Raw genomic sequence first — 21,531 nt, forward strand, 5'->3', positions numbered from 1 at the left:
TGAAAAACTGAGGGCTTTCCCCCTGAGGTCAGGAACAAAACAAGGATTGTCCACTCTCATCCCTTATTTCAACACAGTCCTAGAAGTCCTAGCCACAGCAATCAGACCACAAAAGAAATAAAAGGCATCCAAATTGGTAAGAAAGAAGCAAACTTTCACTGTTTGCAGAAGACATGATACTGTATATAGAAAACACTAGAGACTCCACCAAAAAAACTTACTAGAGCTGATAAATGAATTCAGTAAAGTCGCAGATACAAAATCAATATGCAGAAATCTGTTGCATTCCTATACACCAATAATGAAGCAACAGAAAGAGAAATTAAGAAAACAATCCCATTTATAATTGCACCAAAATAATAAAATTTCTAGGAATAAACTTAACCAAAGAAATGAAAACCTATACTCTGAAAACTACAAAACACTGATGAAAGAAACTGAAGATGACACAAAGAATCCATGCTCATGGATGAGAAGAACAAACATTGTTAAAATGTCTATACTACCCAAAGCAATCTACACATTTAAGGCAATCCCTATCAAAATACCAGCAACATTTTCCACATAAACTTGAACAAATAATCCCAAAATTTGTATGGAACCACAAGAGACCCTGAATAGACAAAGCAACTTTGAAAAAGAAAAAGCAAAGCTGGAAGCATCACAGTTCTGGACTTCAAGTTATATTACAAAGCTGTAGTGATCAAAACAGGAGGGTACTGGCACAAAAATAGACAAATAGATCAATAGAACAGAATAGATAACCCGAAATAAACTCACAGCTATATGGTCAATTAATCTTTGACAAAGGAGTAAAGAATATCCAATGGAAAAAGACAATCTCTTCAACAAATGGTGTTGGGTAAACTAGACAGCCACATGCAAAACAATGAGACTGGACCACATTTTCTTACACCATACACAAAAATAAACTCAAAATGGATTAAAGACCTAAATGTGAGAACTGAAACCATAAGAAGGGAACACAGGCAATAAACTCTCTGACATTGATCATAGAAACATCTTTCTTTTTTTTTTTTTTTTAAGATTTTAATTATTTATTTAACAGAGAGAGGGAGAGCACAAGCAGGGGGCACTGTAAGCAGAAGGAGAGGAAGAAGCAGACTCCCTGCGGGTTTGATTCCAGGACCCTGGGATCCTGACCTAAGCCAAAGGCAGATGCTTAACCAACTGAGCCACCCAGGTGCCCCTAGAAACATCTTTCTAGATTTGTCTCCTGAGGCAAGGGAAATAAAGGAAAATTAATCTATTGAGACTACATAAAAATAAAAAGCTTCTGCACAGTGAAGGAAACAATCAACAAAACTAAAAGGCAACCTACGGAATCGGAGAAGATATTTGCAAATGACATATCCTATAAAGGGTTAGTACCCCAAATATATAAAGATCTTATATAACTCAGTAGCCAAAACCCAAATAATCCAATTAAAAAATGGGCAGAAGATTTGAATAGACGTTTTTCCAAAGAAGAAGACATCCAGATGGCCAACAGAAACATGAAAATATGCTCAACATCACTCATCAACAGGGAAATGCAAATCAAAACCTCAATGAGATACCACCTCATACCCAGTCAGAATGGCTAAAATTAACAAGTCAGGAAACGACAGATGTTGGCGGGATTCGGAGAAAGGGGAACCCTCCTACACTGTTGGTGCGAATGCAAGCTGGTGCAGCCACTCTGGAAAACAGTATGGAGGTTCCTCAAAAAGTTAGAATGACCCTATGATCCAGCAATTGCACTAGTAGGTATTTACCCAAAGGATACAAAAGTACTGATTCGAAGGGACACATGCATCCTGATGTTTATAGCAGCATTATCAACAATAGCCAAACTATGGAGAGAGCCCAATGTCCACTGACTGATGAATGGATAAAGAAAAAGTGGTACACACACACACACACACAGGAATATCACTCAGCCATAAAAAGGATGAACTCTTACCATTTGCAATGATGTGGATGGAGCTAGAGTGTATTATGCTAAGTGACATGAGTCAGAGAAAGACAAATACCATATGATCTCACTCACATGTGGAATTTAAGAAAGAAAACAGATGAACATATGGGAAGGGGGGAAAGGAAAAAAGGAGAGAGAAACAAAGCATAAGAGACTCTTAACAATAGGAAACAAACTGAAGGTTGCCGGAGGGGAGGTGGGTGGGGGAGGAGCTAGATGGGGGATAGGCATTAAGGAGGGCATTGTTGTGATGAGCACTGGTGTTGTATGTAAGTGATGAATCACTGAATTCTACTCCTGAAACCAAATTGCACTGTATGTTAACCAACTAGAATTTAAATAAAAATTAAAAAATAAATAAAAATTATGTTTTTGCAATCAAAAAAAAGAGAAAAAATTGCCTTTATACCTACCACCTCAAACACAACCATTTTAAAGTAGCTTCGTATAGATCCTTCTAGCATTTTGCCCCTACAGTTAAAGATTTTTTTGGATATTTAACTCCATCTGGAATGTGGGCAACAACATGGAAGGGGCAGGTGAAGGACGGGGAATCGCTGAAGACGACAGGAAGGATGTGGGGGCAGAAGTATGTCAAGAACTGGTAGAGAATGTCACTGAGAAGTCAAGGGAAAAAATGGAACTGCTCAATATTGCCATGACTGCTACTGAAAACACCTTTGTTGGATAATTAGGAAGTCTTCAGTGATCTCAGGTAGCTCAGTTTTACATAGAAGAAGACGGTAAGGCTCAGTTTAGAGTCTCTGAAATCTGCAGGCTACCTTTGATGAGGGAACAGAAGGCAAGCTGAGGACAAAGCAGAAGCTGACACCCCACAACACCCCCCCATGGGATATGTGTGATATTCCTCACTCCTGGGGGCCCTAAAGGAAAAACAAATAGTCAACTGATAGAGATCACAGTCCTGCAAGACCTGAGTTTCCCTCAGTTTACAAATGTCCTAGTGATTTACAAGGAATAAGCCTTCTTATCAATAGCCTAACTTCCAGAGACCCATAACTCAGTTTCCTGAAGCCCTAACATCACCCTCCCCTACATGAAATTAAGGGAGGCTGAGGCAGAAAGAAATGTAAATAAAATTGGATTTTTCTTAAACCTGCAGCCCATTGATAAGGACACGTGATGGGAGGAATGTAACATTCCTCCAGGAAGCTCCCAACTATCTCACTGTTACTGCCTTACTAGAAAGGTAAACAACCTTAACTTGACAAATAGCAAAGCCTCCGGTATCCTGTGAGTCTTCTTTAATATATGAAAGTTCTTTCAAAAACCTCCCCTTTTCCTCACCTCCTCCAACCCCATAGTGTATAATCAGCCACCCCTCACCACCCTGGGCAGCACCTCTTTCTGCCCACGGGTCCTGTCCCCGGGCTTTAATAAACCACCATTTTGCAACAAAGACATCTCAAGAATTCTTTCTTGGTTGTTGGCTCTGGACTCCACCCCACTGAACCTCACCTATATTCCAAAACTACATCACCTTCATTAAACTATGCCTTCAGCACATGCTGTTAATGTTCAGTCATAAAACATGAACATCCAAAAAGACTAAAGGCCCACTGAGGAACCCATAAACAAAGACAATAGAGAGGTGAATAAATTACAAATCTTTGCCAGAAAAAAAACAGAAACACACTCCAAATAATCCGTAATAGCACTTAAGCATTTCATGCCTACCATTGACTCAGTTTTTCCCCATATTATTTTGAATTTCTGTATATGTTCTCACAGGGAGAACACCTTTTTGTGGACACAGTGGTTCTGAAGGAGATCTCTGGAGATCCTCTGTTCACCATGTAAATCAGACAAAAACAGGAATAATGGTTTTCATGGCAATTTAAACTGTCAGATTAAAAAAAAAAACCAATGTGCAATTTTTAAAGTACATAACACACAGGAGTTTTGTTACACAGGCTGGGAACACGGACACTGCTGACTCACCACTCCTCTCTCACTCATGGCCACCAACAGTGGGCAGGTGGTAGATGTCCTGTCAGATTAAAGCGGGCAAAGTGTTCTTCCACCATTATCCTAAGCCTTGACTGTGGGGTTTTGTTCCAAGAAAATGGTGGGATTTTGGTGTGGAATTGATGCAAGACTATATATAAAGAGAATAGTGTAAAAGACATGAAAGCCCATTTTATTAAAGTTTCTTGTGCTCTCCAGGTGTGTGCCATTTTCATAAATGATGCTGACATCTATTACAAACATTTCTAAATACATATTTAAATAGATTTTATATAAATAAATATGGTCAAGAAATCATCATGAAAGTTATTATCTGGTGGCTGTTCAAAATACTTCTTACCAGTATTTTCCCCTTTGAAAATTTCTGTAAGTCAAAGATGAAATTTTAAAAAACTATCTGAAAAAGTGATGTCAGCAAACAAGAAGGAATGGGTAACTCCAAAGGCCCATCCCTCACAGAAATAACAAAAAATAAAGCAAAAACAGTCAGAAGCAACTTTGTCAGAACTCTGGAAAATAGCCAAGGGTTTACAGAAAGCAAGCAAATGCTGTATAAGAAAGGGGTGGTGGGGGGGTGGCAATTTAAACATAATAGGAAAGCCTTGTAGGATTTTGCTTGCTCTTGCCTCACTCCCCTTCCTGGCCTGGTGGTGGTCTTGAAGATAGCAGCCAGAGCTCCCTGTGTGGACTCTGGTCTCTGGTCCTGGAGGGAGCAGAAAAGTTCATACTCTCAAAGGATTATGTTTTGTCTGTTTTGACCTATTTGGAGATGACCTAAAGGACTGACGTAAGGTACTTGTTTTGGTCCCACCTAACCTGGAACTCTCTTGGGGTCAAAGAGTGGCTATACAGAGGGCATTCCTTGAAAACACTGTAAGGCAGATGAACACTGTGCTCCTCCCTGGGATGAAAGATTGCATTTGAGGCAAAAAATGACACTAACAGTCTAGAAAGAGAAACTGGGGGGAGTTTCTTTGGGAGATCAGGGCATTGAGAAGTGCCTGCATACATCAGGGAATCTAGAAAGCCATGTGCACACCCAGGACAGAATGCATGCTCAGAAAGACTAGAGAACACTCAGAGCTTTCACCTCTGGCCATTCTTTAGGCTCAGGGAAAGCACAAAGTGCAGGCTAATGCAGAATTTAAACAGCCTGGCTAAGGATTGAGAGAACCAATCTTCCCACAGATGGTTGATTTTCTACAAGAGCACCAAGACCACCATATAGGAAATGAACAGTTCCCTCAGCAGGTGATGCTGGGGCAACTGGACATTCACATGTTAAAGGATAAAGTTGAACCCTACCTCATACTATATACAAAATTAACTCAAAAGGGATAAACAATCTAAATGTAGGAGCTAATGTTATAAAACCCTTAAAAGAAGAGGTGAATCTTCATGACGGTGGACTTGGCAATGGATTATTAGATAATTCAAAAGTATGAGCAACAAAAGAAAAAGCAAATAAACTAAGCATCATCAAAATTAAAACTTTTGTGCATCAAAGGACATTAATGAGAAAGTGAAAAGGCAACCTACAGAATGTGAGAAAATATTTGCAAATCATACATCTGATTAGGATCTATTATCCAGAATATATAAAGAGCTCCTACAACTCAACAACAAAAAGACACACAACTGATTAAAAAATGGGCAAAGGAGCTGAATAGAAATATATTTAAAGAAAATAAATGAATGGCCAACAAGCATATGACAAGATGCTTAACATCATTAGTCATGAGGTCAATGCAAATTTAAACCATAATGAGATATCACTTCATACCCACGGGAATGGCTATAATAATAACAACACAAGAGAGTGTTGTCGAGGATGTGGAGAAATTGGAACCCTTGCACACTGCTGGTGGGAATGTAAAATGGTGCAGCCACTGTGGAAAATCGTTTAGTGGTTCCTCAAAAAGTTAAACATAGAATTACCATATGACCCAGCATTTCCACTCTTAGGCATACTCACCACTCCCAAATTGAAAAGAGGTACTCAAGGGGCACCTGGATGGCTCATTCAGTTAACTGTCTGACTCCTGATTTTGGCTCAGGTCATGATCTCAGGGTCGTGAGATCGAGCCCCATGGCGGGCTCCATGCTGGCCATGGAGCCTGCTTGAGATTCTCTTTCTCCTTCTGGCCCTCCACCCACCCCTGCTCACGCTCATGCGTGCTCTCTCTCTCTGTCTCTCTCAAAAAAATAAAAATTTTGGGGTGCCTGGATGGTTTAGTGGGTTAAGCAACTGCCTTCGGCTCAGGTCATGATCCCAGGGTCCTGGGATAGAGTCCCGCATCGGGCTCCCTGCTCGGCGGGAGGCCTGCTTCTCCCTCTCCCACTTCCCCTGCTTGTGTTCCCTCTCTAGCTGTGTCTCTCTCTGTCAAATAAATAAATAAAATCTTTTAAAAAAATTAAAAAAATAATAAAAATTTAAAAAAAGAAAAGAAAAGAGGTACTCAAATACTTGTACAGGAGTCTTCACTGTAGTACTTTTCACAATAGACAAAATGTAGAAAGAATCAGAATGTCCATTAGTGGATGAATGGACAACCAATGTGGTTGGTACATACGATGGGTTATTATTCAGCAATAAAAAAGAATGAAGTATCTGTATATGTTATACTGTGTATGAATCTCAGAAACATAGTGCTAAGTGAAAGAAGCTGGACACAGGAGGTCTTAAAATGTATAGCTCCATTTATATGAAATATCCAGAATAGGTAAATCCACAGGGACAAAACCAGATTGGTGACGCCAGGGGCTGGGAGGAGGGAGAACAGGGAGCCTGCTTACTGGGCTCGGGGTTTTCTTCTCGGCTCATGAAATATTTTGGAACTTGATATGGGTAGGTGCACAATGTTATGAATATACTAAATGCCATTCACTTTAAAATGGTTAATTTTATGTTATGAAAATTTCACCTCAGTAAAAAAACACTGGACCCTGTGTTCCAGGCAAAATGAAAAGAGAAAATAGAGAAATTGAGTTCTTTTGATTACCACTGTAATTAAAATTAAGCTCCTCAGATAAAGGGCACATACGGTCATTCTGTAATTTATTTCTTACAACTTCACTGAATGTCTAATTATCTCGAAATAAAAACTTTAATTAAAAAGACTATCGGAGTTTGTTGAAAAGCGGAGAGATGGTTTAAACGGGGAGATATAATCTGTAGCTATTCAAGACTTAGTCTATTTATCTACTTTCTATTTGTTTAATAGACACATGCTACTTACTATGTAGTGGGCACAGTGCTAAGTGCTTTACAAATATTAACTCCCTAAGTGGTTCAGTGCTACATCAATAAAGTGTTGAAGGATTAGATGATACTGTTTCCAAGCTGCTCTCATTGCCTGTGTTTCAGTATCTAAATTTCTACCATCTAGATGACACCAGATCTTAAGATATTTGATATCTTTGTTTGGCTCCTTCTGAAAGCAGAGCATGAGATGAGAAGCTGGGAGCAGGTGCTCGGACTGCAGGAGCCCAGGACGCAGTGGTGAAGGTGCGCAGAGCATGAGCGGGGGAGGGAGAAGGAGCCCACATCACGGTGAGTCCTTGAAGTCGGGGCTGACTCTTTGGCAAGAGTGTCTGAGGAACACAGAGAACGGTGCCTGGGACTATCCATCTGAAGGAAGGAGGCCGGGCACTTCTCTGCAGGTCCCGTGCCTCCCTGCTTGAGTGCTGCCCCCCACTCCTGGGCTGTGCCTTGTGGGGCCGAGCAAGCTCTCCGGCTCTGAACAGGCCCTGACGTGGACCAGGGACGTGGAGTGCTGTGGATGGGATGCTGTGTACAGACCCCTCGTCCCAGCCGCAGCGGGACTCAGAGCGGCACTGTGGGGATGAATGTGGGACAGCAGAAGCGTTTGCTACACCCGACGAATATGATATTTAATTTAGTGAACAATTTTTAAATGAAGACCAAAGGAAATACCACAAATTAAATGCACATACAACTATTACAAACTGAGTGTTAGATACCTAACAGCCAGCATTCATTTTCAGAAAAAGGATCACTGTTTCAACGGCCGTAGAAATATTTATAGTGATAGACATGGTATGTACACAGTGTCCACCCTCAGGTCATGGAGACCTTCTGCTGTCGGCCATCCCTCCCACCCACTCCCCCAGACTCAAGCTTTTCGGTTTACGGCTGACTCTTCTCAAGTGTCTGTGTTTACTGAACGGCAGTTCAAACATTCCCATACAAGGTCTGTGCTTCTCTAGAAAAATGCTTGTTTTTCAGCAACATCACTGGTATGTATTGGGATTGCTCAGGGCTTAATGGAAGGGTTATGACTGGTTTATACTCTGGTATCATTAGTGGGCTGTGACCCACCTGGAGTTTGTGATACAGCATTTTCTCAGAAATCAGTCATAGGACCCGGGATTATTGGAAAAGAATGAGCATGCATCTTCATCAAAGAGCATTTCCGTGCAGATGGGAGAGCTGTGTCTATTTTTGAATATTAGCCTTTTTTCACTTATTTTTAATTGCAGAGTACTTTTCCCGGAATATAACAATTAAGAAATTAGTTAATTCTCCTGTAGAAAGAGGTGATGGTGCTCCTCTGGGCGTAAAGACTTGCCGGGTCACCGGGGTGGGTGGGGAGGTGTCATAGTCGTGGACAAAAGTCACGGGGGTAACTTGGGGGTTGAATAAGATCTGGCCATCTGGAGAGAGGAAGTAATTTGGAATATGGCATGCTCACGGGAGTGGGTGTTTCATCCTGCTGGGTGGGAAAGGGCATTCAGGCGTTCCAGTGTCCGAGAGTCTTGGGAGCCTCTCCAGATTCTTTACCTTAGACTAAAGCCTGGGAGACTAGCTGGAGTTGAGGAAATGCCTTTTTTCCAAGAGTAAGAATAATTCCAATTTGCAGTATTTCAAGGGGAGCAGATCCTTCCCGGAAAGTTGTGGAAGCTGCATGTTAATTAATGTTGTCCCAGTGGTATTTAGAACATTTTCTTGATTAATTACAAGAAAATTTGGCCTGTTAGGGCCACATGGACCCATATAGACACAGAAGCATCCTAGTCTATCCTTAAAGGATTAAAAAAAAAAAGCAAGAGAGATAATCAGTTACCGATGCCTCCTTTCTCAAACTGGGGTGGCAGGATCAGGTCCTGTTTCTTTTTTTTAAACAACTTCGTTGAGATGACTCACTTATGTGTGGAATCTAAAACGGTACAAGTCAGAGAAGCAAAGAGTGGAAAGGTGGTCACTGGGGGTGCAGGTTGGGGGCTGAGGAGACCCTCATAGGTACAAGATTTTGGTTGTGCAAGACAAATGAGGTCTGAAGATCTCATGTGCAGCAGGATGACCATAGTTAACAATATGTGTATTAAAACCTGCTGAGAGACAGATCGTGCTTCCAAAACTTGACTTTCTGGTCTCAGCTGGTCCCAGAAGAGGTCTGTGGCCAGTGAGACCCCGTCTTCCTCACGTCCATTTACAGCCGGCCCCTCCTGGTCCCTGTCCCGCCCCCTTGCTTCTTGGCTTCCGTGAGGCTGATGGTTTTACCTGGTACCTGAAGGGGTCTCCATGCTCCTTGTGGTCTAAGAGACCAGGAGCCCCGATGTACCACGTGCATGTATAAAAGCAACAACTCTCGGTATCTTCTTCTAGTTTGGAAGTTCTTATCCTTACACACATTTCCCTGCTTTCATTTTACGTAAAGTCTTACATCCAAACACGAACGTGACCCTGGTGTGAGCATGCCACGTTCTAGAAGGGAATAACAATATCATTCAGGAGCTTAGGTCGATGTCCCCCCCCATTCAGCCCTACTCTGTTCTGAACGGTGTCTGGGATGGCTTTAGTCTTCCAGAGCCCTGTCCCTGGACAGCCCTCCTTCCGAAGGTGAAACTGAGCAGCCCACTAATCTGGGGAATGCCTGCCTGCATCTCTTGTAGTGAATCTTGGTGGTGAGAGCCAAAGAGCAGGAATATTCCCATGAAGTATTTTAGTACAGTGAAGAGAGACATTCTTTTTTGAGGAACTGAGTCTGTTCTTCAGTTCACTTATAATTAAGATGCTGGAGAAAATGTATAATGTATTGTAAGTTATCGACCCTGCACTAGATCACCCAAACGTACTTCTATATATCTCGCTATCGTGTCACATCTTAACTTTATCACACTCACGATACAGCAATGACAACAGCAGGAATAGTTAATATTTATTGAGTGCACGTGATTTTTCAGGCACAAGTGGAATACTTTATGTGCAACGTCTCATGTAATCATCAAACTATTTGCGTGTGTTAGATACGCTTTCTTTCCCACTGTCACTCAGCCAGTAAGGTGGCAGTATCTGAAGTCAGTTCTGATCCCAAGGCCACAGTTATTCACATTCTGATTGGGAAGGTATACGCTATAGTGTGGTGATTAATTCAAGCCACATGAAAAAACGTTTATTAAGTGTCTGTGTGTGTGATTCTCTGTGCTAAATGCTCTGAGCTAAAAAGACAGAAAGGCAGTGTGTCAGTCCACGAAGGCTGCCGTGACCAAGGGGCACAGCCCGGGGGGCTTAGCAATAGAAATCTATTTCCTCCTGGTCCTGGGGGCTGGAAATCTGAGACGAAGGAGTTGGCAGGGCTCCTTCTTGGGCAGGATCTGTCCCAGACCCTTCTCCTTGGCTTGCATGTGGCCATTTTCTCTTGTTTTCACACCATCCTCTCCCTGCACATGTCTGTCTAAATTTCCTGTTCTTATAAAGAGACCAGTCATGTTGACATAGGGGTACAGTGGTCCATGTGTGACTGGGATGTAGGGGAGGACAGACCATGTGGGGTCTTCTCGATGATGCGAATGATTTTGGCAACCCCCACATGGTTTTCAGTGTGTCACTAAGTGATCAAGCCACACATGCTTTTGCCCTGGGTGTGACAAATGTGAACTTTGGAAAAGTGACCAACTCCAGTGTGAAGAACTCATTGAAGGGAAGCCAGACGGCCTGTGACAAGAGCAGCTGGAGGTTACTGCAGGGGAGGCATGGAGGCCGGGAGGCATGGAGGCAGGCCAGAGACCTCCGTGCCAACAGCTCCTAGCAAAGAGCACCTCCACGGCACAGGCCTTGAGATCTGACTGCCGTCCCTACTAACAGGCATTGGGATCCCTGGGGCAATGGCTGTTTCCAGGTTTGGAGAAAGGAAAGTAAAAAGCACAGCCTCATCGTGTCGGAGAGCAAAGAAGTGCTCAAGAAATTACAGCAGCCCATTAAAATGAGTCAGAAGCCAGGGGGTTCGTACTGCTTAGACATGGGACGGTTTGAGGAACAAAATCCTAATAATGGTCATGGATTATCCTACTGAAGACAGAAATAGAATCTGTGAGTCCAGTGATAAAGGGATGTGTGGAGGGAAAGCCCTCGCAGCCAATAAATGTAGAAGGAGTGATAGGCTGAGAAAATCAGTATTTTGCAAAACTATGCAATAATGAGCTCAAGCAGGATTTATCAATGGACACTAGGTTCATTGCCATAACAGAATATTCAGTCTCAGACATCACCCCACAGATTGCTTTTTACAAAGCGAGAGCAGGATCTTTACAAGAGCGATGTGGTCACAATACCTAACCAAGAGATCCAATTTAGCTTCATTAATATCAGAACACGATGGGGCACCTGGGGGGCTCAGTCGGTGAAGCGTCTGTCTTCGGCTCAGGTCATGATCCCAGGGTCCTGGGATCGAGCCCCTCGTCTCCCTGCTCAGCTGGGAGCCTGCTTCTCCCTCTGCCCCTCCCCCTGCTCGTGTGCACAAGCACTCCCTCTCTCAAATAAATAAAATCTTAAAAAATATATCAGAACAAAACTGACATTATAGGGGCGCCTGGGTGGCTCATTCGTTAAGCGTCTGCCTTTGGCTCAGGTCGTGATCCCAGGGTCTTGGGATCGAGCCCCACATCGGGCTCCCTGCTCTGCAGGAAACCTGCTTCTCCCTCTCCCACTCCCCCTGCTTGTGTTCCCTCTCTCACTGTGTCTCTGTCAAATAAATAAATAAAAATAAAATCTTTAAAAAAACAAAAACAAAAAACTGACATTTTCTCCCTGTAGTGATGCATATATCCTTCAAGACACTCAAAATCAACTAAGTAGCATTTTTGCCAAAAATATTTAACTTGCATCTAAAACGAGGAAGCCATTACAGAAATCCAGAGGGAGATACATTTTACAAGACAAATCACTTGAACTCTTCAGAAATGCCAATGTCATAAAGAATTTAGAAAGTGTGTTTGTGGGGGCGCCTGGGTGGCTCAGTCGTTAGGCGTCTGCCTTCGGCTCAGGTCATGATCCCAGGGTCCTGGGATCGAGCCCCGCATCGGGCTCCCTGCTCTGCGGGAAGCCTGCTTCTCCCTCTCCCACTCCCCCTGCTTGTGTTCCCTCTCTCGCTGTGTCTCTCTCTGTCAAATAAATAAATAAAATCTTTAAAAAAAAAAAAAAAAAAAGAAAGTGTGTTTGTGGGCGGAGGGACGGTCCCAACCAGATTAAAGGAGATTAAGGGGGCCAGACAACCAAACGTAATGCTCAGTCCATTGACTGAATCCGTAGGGAAAATAGCTATAAAGAGCCCTTTATCTAAGTTTCCAAGGTTTCCAATAGTCTGAAATTTAGGGAAGTAAAGAAACTAAAGCAAAAGCATGGAGAAGGCCATAGGTAAAGCCCACACCTGCATTCGTTATAGAATAGCATTCATCGCTCGTGACCAATCCACAGGCAGAAATCAATGCATTGCAAAAGTTGTCTGATTTGTAGTAAATGTGTTTTGTTATAAGAACCACCTTTCTCAAAATTCTCCTCCTACAGTCCCCTTCTCCTGATTTTGCTCCTCTTACTGGGAAGTGCTCTACACTTATAAATGTTCACGACATCTTGAACACAGTTGTTTGCCCTCATGGACGTCAGGCACTGCGCCAGATGCTGAGACACAAAGACAAAAATATAAAGAAAAAGTGTTCTGTGCCCCAGAGGAATTTACAGGCTATGAAGGAAGAGAACAGAAAACAGATTACAATGAGCTTAGGAACCTTAATGCAAATTGATTCATTTACACGGATTCGTTCTTGTGAGCTCCAGGTTAGAACAACGCCAACCACCATCACCCTCAGGAAAGACAGGTTGCCTTGGATTCTTTCTTCTTCTTCTTCTTCTTTTTTTTTTTTTTAAAGATTTTATTTTTACTTAATCTCTACACACCCAGCGTGGGGCTCAAACCCACGACCCCAAGATCAAAATCTCACGTTCCACCACCTGAGCCAGCCAGATGCCCCTAGCTTGGATTCCTTCTTAGAACCAAGTCACAGTACAGGAGAGACAGTGACAAGGCCACTTAAAACTCAGGTTTCGGGAAAACCCAAGACAAGAATCTGGCTGCCAGTCCGCCTGCCTCTGAGGGAGATGGCCCTGGACTGAGAAGGGCGCACACAGGCTGGGGTGTAGGGCAGAGGCTGCTGGAAGAACGCAGGGAGACGCTCTCTGCTCTGGCTTGTGTGTCCTGACTCGGAGACCTCAATTCGTCCCAGAGAAACACCTGCCCCGACTTTCTACGGGATGGGACCCCTCTCTCCCTCTCTCCTCACACCGACTTGTAATTTTATAGTTAATTATGAAGTACTTCAAGCATACACAACAGTAAAGAGAAGGTATAACAGAAATTCATGGGCCGCCACCTAGATTTTATAAAACATCATCTCTCTTTTTTCATTTAATAAAATGAAATAGAAGTAGAAGCCTTCTTATTCCCAGTGTTTACTCTCTCCATTCCCAGAGGCAACCCTGAGGTGTGTATGTATTTTTCCCTTCCAAGTTTTACTTTTGGGTATTATTTCATTTCATTTTATTTTTTTAAAGATTTTTTTCATTTATTTGAGAGAGAGAGAGCACGCGCAGGGGGAGCAGCAGAGGGAAAGAGACCCAGGCAGACTTGGCTCGATCTCATGACTCTGGTTCTCTTGAAGAATAAACAAGTAAAAATGGCTGATAAAAATTTTAAGCTCATTTGAAGAATAAGCAAATAAGTATAGCTAATAAAATTTTGTAAACGTATTTAAATGTGGGAGTATTTGATACATTAGATAGTTAACATAAGGATTTAGAAATGAATGGGACACTGAAGTAACCTACGTAAGTATTTGTGTGAATATATGTGACTTCATTAAGCAATATATTGTAAGCAACTGGGAGAAAGAGAGACTCAATATTTTAGGGATAACTGAATAATAATTTGAAAAAATTCCTATCTATATATTAAAATAAATTCCATATATGTTAAGGTGTTAAATGAAAAAAAAAAAGCCATTAAAATCTAGAACAAAACCTAAGTGTACATTTCTGAAGTGGATACAAGAAGGACTTTTGAACTTAAAAATGACAAAAAATAACACCTAGTTTCAAACACATTATAATCTTAAAAATTATCTTAAATGGTTAGGTTTGACTCTATTGTACATCTCTGGTATGCCATAATATAAAGAAATTTAAAAGGCAATTGTACAATTTTAGAAAGTATAATATGATGAGGTCATATCAGTTTAACATACTGAGATCTCTCACAAACTCACACCCCCCCACACACAATGCAAATGAACAGGGGTATAAAACTACCCAAAATCATGAGAATAAAGGTTAAAGGTGATGTATGGCATCCCTTGTCTTGTTGAAGGTAAAGAGGAAATCAAAGTACTTAGTATTGGGGAGGTTTTGTAGAAAGTACCCCTTTTATATACTATTGGTTAGAATTTAAATTGGATTAACTTTTCTTTTCCATCTTTTCTTTTAGTTTCTTTCTTTTTTTAAGTTTATTTTTTAGTACTCTTTTATTTTTTAGTCATCTCTAGTAAACCCAACATGGGGCTTGAACTCACAACCCCAACCCCAAGATGAGTCACATGCTCTACCAGCTGAGCCAGCCAGGCAGGTGCCCCTGGGATTAACTTTTCTAAAGGCATTTTGACAATATTTTTTAAAAAGTATATGTCCTCTGACACAAAAATTCCACACCGAGAAATATAACTTGCTATAGACACATGCAAAGTGTGCAGGTGCAGGGATCTCGGGGCATCTCACTGAGCCTGCGTACCTCGCACAGAGCTCCCTCCCAGCACGCCGGGCATCAGTAGCCCTGCAGGGCATGCTCGCCTCAGGAACTTACGCGTCCTGCCCACAGTTCCAGAGTCACTCCCCACGATGGGGTCTCCCCTGGAATCGGAATGCAGCTAATCACTGCTTCAGATTTCAGAGACCCGAACCAGAGCTTCACCCGGAGGGAAATGGCGTATTTCACTAATGAACAGATAAAAAGGAGGACCATTATTCTAAAGAAAATATGCCAGCTTTTTGGTTGAGAAGTAATGAAGTGAAACGTGTCAGAGTCTGAGTTGACAATTCAGAAAACCCATGCCTACAATATTCCATCTTAGAAGCCAGCTTTGTCCAGGGACTCAAGAGGAACAAGGCTGAACTGAAAAGGATACTTCCGTCTTACTATCCTTCAGACATATGCACCCCGTGGCGGCCTGTCACATCATAAAGCAGTGCTACCTTCAACTCCTTTCCACTTTATATTATGGCATACCAGAGATGTACAGTAGAGTCAAACCTAACCGTTTCCTTCGCGGCTGCACCAGTCGGGACACGTGTCTATTTCTCTCATGTAGCGGTTTGCGGGATGAGCGGTCTCCCCTGTGTTTTAGGAATCCGGCTTCTGTCTTCCTGCTGCCTTCTTCATCCCCTGGAAACTCAAAGTCCTTTGTTGGATCCCTGTGTCCATCCAGGAGATGAGGAAGAAGGGGGCTGTTGAGGATCGCTGAAAGGTTGTTGACGCCAGATTTGAAAATAACTGACTTTTATTTTGTCCTTACTTCATTGGCCAGGATCCCGTTGTTGGTGGCTGTCCTCTGTCTTGCAGTTTTAAGGGGGCTGGAAAATACAGACGATACACGCCCAAGGAAACAGAGACTGTGACTTCTTCATCGCTGCATCCTCAATGCCTGGCACAGTGACAGTCACGAGAAGAAACTCAAATATTGGCTAAAGGTATGTTTTAATGAGTTAATGAGTGCATGAATGAACGAATGAATCAATCAATCCATGTCAGCACAGCAGGAAAAATCCTGTCCAGGCAGTAAATAGTGAGCCTTGGAGTTCCTGGTAACATTTAAGGTCAGTGTTGACAAGTGGAACCGGAGGGGAGGCATAAGTTTTAGAGCAGGTGCTGCTTTGTCAGGTGGAGGAAGAGGAGAGATTTTGAGGACCCTCTTAAGTACATACTTTTTTGTGAGGACAGAGTCTCAGAAAATATAGTGAGGTTATGCATTCAATATTATAGCACAGAATTTTTAAAACTGTCTTTTTATTGGAATGGGATATTGGGAAATTTCTTAGCTATAAAAGTCATTGTTTTGCCTGTATTTTCAAAGCATTTTTACTTTAAAACTTTAAAAGTAAATACGTTGCTTGTAAGATTATCCCTGTGAATTCTGAAGATTTCTGGGATAGATGCTTTGAAGCTATGTGCTATCAGAAACATTTCTTTCAACTGATTTGTAAACACTTTCTTATTATCTTTTACTGACTAATGGACTCACCTAAAATTCATTATACCACACTCAAAGAAGGGTTAAGTTTGAGAGAAATTATATTTCCTCTAAATCGGTATTTTATGATAGGAATTAGTATTTGTTCCTAAAGAAATGGGCAAGTGGAGAGGACCAGGCTCAGGAGTCAGACAGACAGAGGTTGGAGTCCAGACCCTGCCACGTCTCAGCCAGGGTCCACAGCTGTGTGTACCTTCTCATGCCCCGTCCCCTTTTCACCCAGTAGTAGAATGAGGATAACACTCGTATGCTGGCGCTATGTGCGGATTAAGTGGGGTTAGAGATGCAAACACTGTAGCAGCGTCCGACCCTTGGCTCGTTCACTAGTTCTGGCCTCTTGTTCCTTCTTCCCTCCCCACATGTGACAGTGCTCTGCAGACAGAGAATGAGCGTGGGTGTTGGGACGGCCTCTAGCAGGCAATACGCTGCAGGACGGCAGATGATTTTCTGTCTACTGGTCCTGATGGTGGGGCGACGGGTAGACTCGTGTCTTCCAGGTCCTGGCAAGAGAGCACAGGGCTGGCCAGCTGGCACTCTCCAACTTCTTGCACAAATCCCATGCACGGGGCGGCATTTGCATCTCCTGTTCCAGCTTTCATGTAAGTGAAGTAAGAATCCAACAACACTGCAATACATTTGAAGGCAAAAATTTCCTAGATTTTTATGATCTTTTCCCCTATGTTTTAAGCTGTCTTCCTCATGACCAAATCAACATCAATTTTACACTCAAGTTTTTTTTATCGAGTTTTTCTAAAGTAGTCACTCAGTTGTTCAGAGAAACAATTTTCTTTTTATACTGATATTCATGGATTTACATCTGACTTAATCAAATTATATGTGAATTATACAATACATACAACTGGCACAGATGGTTTTGGGAAGAAACACAACTCATTCTCAATTAGCATATGAATCAGGCAGGGCTGATGAGCACATAGGAGGGATGTCCTTCCAACACAGACGGCATTAGTGAGGTTTTCTGTTTTTTTTTTAAGATTTATTTTTTTTGAAGAGAGAGAGAGCACATGACTGTGAGCAGGGGGCAGAGTGAGAGGGAGAGAGAATCTCAAGCAGACTCCCCACTGAGCTGCACCCGGGGCTCGATCTCATGACCCTGAGATCATGACCTGAGCTGAAACCAAGATGTGGATGCTTAACCGACTGCGTCACCCAGATGTCTCAACAGTGAGTTTTAAAGCAAGACAGCGAGCTTGAAATGAGTCCAGTGAGCCTGTTAAGTAGAAGTTGATTAAAAGAAATTATACAAACTGAATTATAGACTCCTATGTGGCTTTCTCTTGCAGAAAGTGTGAAGTGCATACAAATATGAAATGTGGTGACTTCTATGCGATGCTCAACATTCAGAATAAAATTATGCATTGATACCCGCTATCCAGATGTTGTCGTTTGTAAAGACATAATTTTAATGACTGAATATTTCAGTTTTCATCTGAACGCGTTTTGAACATGCCACTTCATTTTCGGTGCTAAATAAATACTCGTTCGGTTTTTAAAAGTGAACTCAATAAAATATTATCTCAGCTTTCTGATCTTCAATAGCTGTGTAACTCTGGGGTTTTATTCATAAAACAACTAGCTGACATGGTAAACAAGAGTCCTGTGTGGTATGTGCTCCCACAGGTAGGCTGGACGACACTCAGCTATGACATGACTGATGGTGTACAGAGTAAGCAAAAAAAATAAATAAAAGTTTTGTGAAGAAGAAAAAAAAATCAGCCAAGGAGCTCAACTGGTTCAAAAGCACAATCCAAAAAGAGGTGGCGTTTCAGTGAGAGAGGTTCGAGGGACCTCAGGAGGAAGTAGTAAAGTAGACTGTATTTTGGAAGATGAAGAAGACATGAACACAGGGACTGAAATTAAAAGACACAGGAAGAACATTTTGGGTCAGCGTGAATATTTGCCAGTCTTCATCAAAACAGGCACACACACAAGCCTTCAGTCTCCACCGGAGGCAGTGAGAGGCAATACACAGGCAGCGAAGTGCGTGCGCCAGTTGCTACTGGGCCAGAAGCTAGAGGCTCCTACTGAGCAAGAACACCTTTCCGCTGGGGGAGGGGTCCCGGCCGTATGTCTCAGGCTTGGGTCCTGGGATGTTCTGGCCACAGATCCCCCTTCCGCGTCATCATTTGCCGAGGCTGATTTGCCTTTATGGTTTTCAGGTTTCACCCGACAGTGTCTGTGCTGCTTTTCTCTCTTGTCCTTGGAGATTTCACTTACTTTCCTCTGATCTCAGCGATGCACCCAAAGTGTGATCATCGGGATCCATCCAGGACGGGAACCTGTTGCAATGGGGCATCTCGTCCATCCTCCCGGAGGCTGGCCTGACACCTTCTTCTGAAGAGGAGACGTGAGCATGGAGCACATCTCTGATGGGATCAGGTCCATCGTTTGCTGGTTCCTCTAAATGAAAATCACTGTTTCTGCATTTGCCTCGGGTTTTTCTTCAGTGTCTTCTAGCATCTTCCTCCCCAGGGCTCCTTTGTGTTGGCGTGGAGTAGGTCCCTGCTGACACCTGGTGCAATGTTGCCCATATCCAGGGACCGCCAGACAACAAAATGCTCCTCGTATTAACTTGATGTGATGGTTTCTTCTCACAGTGGCAGCTGTGGTTGGTGTGGATGAAACCAACGGAATTTGATGCTGCTAAATTTGAGATAAGACATGTCCAAAAGCTCTCAGGTTTAGAGTCATTTCTGAGATAGGATACGACTGTGTTTTCTAAACAGTACTTTTTTGGATTTCAGACAATGTGTAATTCAAAATAAATGACAAATTTGTTTAAAAAATAAAACGAGATATTTAAAAACAGTAATAGCTGTTGGAGCAGAGACCTTTGACCTAGACACATTCCTTATGGGTTTGAGATGAATAAACTAAGTATTAATGTATGCTTAAAATAATCCAAGGACTATAATCATGTATATCAATTTGATATAGGATGGCGAAGGCCTCTTGAGATAATAGGAAAATACTAAAAAAAAATTGTGTCAACTACATGATATTAAACATTTCTGTATATAAAAAGCACTATGTTCAATCAAAATATGAACTACTTATTCGGAAAAGGACAAATTATAACAAAAACTAAGGCAGATATGTAATGTAGTCTTCTAGGTAAAGAAAAATATCTTTGAGTACTTCACTATAAGAATATTCAAAAATATAATTCTAATTCACTAATAATTGAAACAATAATACTTAAAATGATGTTACCAAATTACTGTTTTTGAATTTGGTATAAAGCCTAAAAAAATAATGCCCAGTGCTGTGAAGATGACATAAGGTTTGTATTCTGTGAACTGCGTGGGTCAGTATATATTACCACAATATGATGAGAGCCTCAGGAATCTTAAAAATATTCATACCTTTGACCCAGTAATTCCATTTCTTCCATTTTTAGGAAGCTGTGTTTAAGAAGTAATTGGGATATGTGCAAGGTTTAGTTAAGATGGTATTTACTTCAGTATTATTTATACTATAATATCATTTAAGTAACCTGGAATCCAACAAGAAGGTAATGATCAAATTATGATATATCTATATGATAAAATAATACGCCATGTATTTAACTTAATAGATTAAAATGTTCATGGCATATTTCTAAAGAATAGAAAGTTTATTTATTTATTTTTAAAGATTTTATTTATTTATTTGACAGAGCGAAAGAAAGAGAGCACAAGCAGAGAGAGCAGCAGAGGGAGAAGCAGGCTTCCCCGCGGAGCAGGGAGCCCGATGCGGAACTCGATCCCAGGACCCTGGGATCATGACCTGAGCTGAAGGCAGACACTTAACTAAGTCACCTAGGCATCCTAAAGGATACAAAGTTTAAAAAAATATATGCAATGGGGCGCCTAGGTGGCTTAGGGCTTGGGTTCCTAGACCTTCAACATATTCTTAATGATGGTAAACCACTCACTTCCTAAGTACGGTCTTGTTCTTGTTGCTTCCAGACTTTTGCCCCTAGCCCACTGAGCTCTTCAGAATCCTTCCAGCTTCCCCAGGACCTTGCCATCTTCCTCAAGGTCAGATGATCCTAACTCTCATTTCATGGGTCCCTTCTTTCTTCTTGTCCTATTTTTTTTTAAAGATTTTTCATTTATTCATTTATTTTAGAGACAGAGAGCATGCACAAGTAGGGCAGGGGGAGAGAAGGAGGGAAAGAGAAAGAATCTGAAACAGACTTTGCTCTGAGCATGGAGCCCAACGGGGGGCTCAATCCCATGACCCTGAGAGCATGACCTCAGCCGAAACCAAGAGTCAGATGCTTAACGCATTGCTTGTCCTATCTCAACATAGTTTGGGTTTTCTCTAAAATTAGAAAGGTACTGTTTGGCAATTTGTGTTTTACACCTAACTGTGATTTGGTGATCTTTTTATGATGACACATATAGATTTATCTCATTTCTTTGGAGTGCTGCAGACTAGAACCACAGTATGGTATCAATCACAGTGTTTATTTAACTATTCCCCAGTTGGTGGGTCAATAACAGCATTTTTTTTTAATCATAAAGAATGCTCTAGTAGAAAACTTGAACAAACCCATAACCAGTAAGGAAATTGAAGCAGTAATCAAAAATCTCCCAACAAACAAGAGCCCAGGGCCAGATGGCTTCCCAGGGGAATTCTACCAAACATTTAAAGAAGAATTAATACCTATTCTTCTGAAACTATTCAAAAAAATAGAAATGAAAGGAAAACTTCCAAACTCATTTTATGAGGCCAGCATTACCTTGATCCCAAAACCAAAGACCCCATCAAAAAGGAGAACTACAGACTAATATCCTTGATGAACATGGATGCAAAAATTCTCACCAAAATACTAGCCAACAGGATCAAACAGTACATTAAAAGGATTATTCACCATGACCAAGTGGGATTTATCCCTTGGCTGCAAGGTTGGTTCAACATCCACAAATCAATGTGATACAATACATTAATAAAAGAAA

General features: G+C 41.7%; 2 long non-coding RNA genes across 2 annotated transcripts in view; one reads left to right on the top strand and one right to left on the bottom strand.

Moving 5' to 3' along the window:
• Positions 1–2,601, top strand: part of LOC145716353 (uncharacterized) — a 438,007-nt gene extending 435,406 nt beyond the window's left edge. Inside the window, exon 3 of the long non-coding RNA XR_014138984.1 lies at positions 2,590–2,601. This is a non-coding gene — a long non-coding RNA (uncharacterized LOC145716353). The remainder of the gene's footprint in view (positions 1–2,589) is intronic.
• Positions 1–21,531, bottom strand: part of LOC145716357 (uncharacterized) — a 129,073-nt gene that overhangs the window by 38,523 nt on the left and 69,019 nt on the right. The window lies entirely within an intron of this gene.

Source organism: Leptonychotes weddellii, chromosome 11, assembly GCF_054177405.1.
Source record: "Leptonychotes weddellii isolate Sample4059 chromosome 11, ASM5417740v2, whole genome shotgun sequence".
Classification (NCBI taxonomy): Eukaryota; Metazoa; Chordata; class Mammalia; order Carnivora; family Phocidae; genus Leptonychotes; species Leptonychotes weddellii.